The sequence below is a fragment of the Rhinopithecus bieti genome, unplaced genomic scaffold, assembly GCF_001698545.2.
Source record: "Rhinopithecus bieti isolate Rb0 unplaced genomic scaffold, ASM169854v2 scaffold_62780, whole genome shotgun sequence".
NCBI classification, from domain to species: Eukaryota; Metazoa; Chordata; class Mammalia; order Primates; family Cercopithecidae; genus Rhinopithecus; species Rhinopithecus bieti.
The window spans coordinates 282,753-285,034 of record NW_016823825.1 but is presented as its reverse complement, the minus strand read 5'-3'; the positions used below and the strand labels follow the sequence as shown (position 1 = coordinate 285,034).

General features: G+C 41.9%; 1 pseudogene; it reads left to right on the top strand.

Moving 5' to 3' along the window:
* The first annotated feature begins 1,083 nt into the window (after positions 1 to 1,083).
* Positions 1,084 to 1,835, top strand: LOC108521861 (keratin, type I cytoskeletal 18 pseudogene; annotated as a pseudogene).
* Positions 1,836 to 2,282: the final 447 nt, after the last annotated feature.

The window sequence follows — 2,282 nt, the reverse complement described above, 5'->3', positions numbered from 1 at the left end:
GTTCAGCTCTGGAATCAGCAACTAGGCCTATATAAAGATGTAAACCAAAAATAAAATTCTATGCCCCGTAACAGACTGAATGACCAACCCCACCCCCTACTCCCACTTCAACAAAAGAGATTCAAAAAAAACTTGAAAACTAATTCAGGTCATGATGGGAAGGGGGTGTCATGCCCCATCACACTTTTCTCCCTTTGGAGTTCAGGCACAACTGACCAGCATTAACATTAAAACAGAGATCTTAAGACTGACAAAACAGACTGTAGCAATAAGATACCAAATTCCAGTTTGGCTCTAGTATGGTATCATATGACAGGCAGCAGGCCCTGAAGGAAATCAAAGGATTTTACCCCAAAATAGATTAATTTGGCATGTTTTCACATATCCCTGAAAAGCCATTTTGTGGGGAAAATTTGCATCTGTAATTTTGTAAGGAAAAGTTTGCATCTGCAAAGAATTTCTACTGACACAGCTAGATCTTTCCCCTTCCAGACCCTCCCAATCCTGAGGAGATTAACCTAAAGTCTAGCACCTTTTAAGGGTCTAACTAGGAAATATTTGCCATCCGTTTTCTCTAAGGGTGGCCACCTATGAGACCTCATCTACATAATAAGAATCTTGGTCTCCACAACCCCTTATCTTAACCCAGGCACCCCTTTCTTTTGGATAATAACTTAACTGTTTGAACCAATTGCCAATCAGAAAAATCTTTGAATCCACCTGTGACCTGTAAGGCCCCACTCTGAGTTGTCCCACCTTTCTGAACCAACCCAATGTATACCTTACGTGTATTGATTAACATCTTATGTCTCCCTAAAATATATAAATCAAGCTGTAAACTAACTGTCTTAGGTACATAATCTTAGAACCTCTTGAGACTATGCCTCAGGCCATGGTCACTCCTATTTGGCTCAGAATAACCCTCTTGAAATATTTTACAGAGTTTGGCTGTTTTCGTCAACAAAGAAATGACCTATTAACAGATGCTGACATATATTTTTTATTTTATTTTATTTTTGACCTCTGAACTTTGTATTGGCCTCCTGCTCCCCAAAGGGTACTCTGCTTCTGCTGGCTTAATGTCTCATCCATGGGCTCCACAAGGTCATTGATGACACCAATGTCACTCAGCTGCAGCTGAAGACAGAGATCGAGGCTCTCAAGGAGGAGTTGCTCTTCATGAAGAAGAACCACAAGGAGGAAGTAAAAGGCCTACAAGCCCAGATTGCCAGATCTGGGTTGAGCCTGGAGGTAGATGCCCCCAGATCTCAGAACCTAGCCAAGATCATGGCAGGCATCCTGGCCCAATATGAAGAGATGGCTCGGAAGACCTGAAAGGAGCTGGACAAGTACTGGTCTCAGCAGACTGAGGAGAGCACCACAGCAGTCACCACGTAGTCTGCCAAAGTTGGAGCTGCTGAGATGATGCTCACAGAACTGAGACATACAGTCCAGTCCTTGTAGATCGACCTGGACTCCATGAGAAATCTGAAGGCCAGCTTGGAGAACAGCCTGAGGGAGGTGGAGGCCCGTCATGCCCTGCAGATGGAGCAGTTCAATGGGATCCTGCTGCACCTGGAGTCAGAGCTGGCACAGACCTGGGCAGAGGGACAGCGCCAGGCCCAGGAGTATAAGGTCCTGCTGAACATCAAGGTCAAGCTGGAGGCTGAGATCACCACCTACTGCCACCTGCTGGAAGATGAGGAGGACTTCAATCTTGGTGGTGCCCTGGACAACAGCAACTCTATGAAACCATCAAAAAGACCACCATCCACCAGATAGTGGATGGCAAAGTGGTGTCTGAGACCAATGACACCAAAGTTCTGAGACATTAAGCCGACATATATATTTTTAAACTGACTGTATAAGCTTGGCTTTATAAATCAGATCAGTGGAGAAAGAAATAACTCTTCAAAAAATGGTGCTAAGGTAATTGGATACCTATCTTTAAGTCATATTCTCAGGTATTACATACACAAAAAGATGGTAGATGGAGTCATAAATTTAATGCGATGAATTTTTTGAAATGACAATTATTGATACCTAGATGAAAATGTCGGTGAATTTTTAATCGAACTTGGTACAAATAGAACTTCTAAGTTCAACAGCAACAAAAGAAATCACAAAGAGGGAAAAAACACAACAAAGTTCAATGAGATGAAAACATAGAACATCTACACGTCAAAGATATATTAACAAAATTAAAACCAAGCAAACTAAAAAATGTTGTGAGAAATGTGACAGATAGTCAATGTTATTATCATATACAAATTTACTATAAA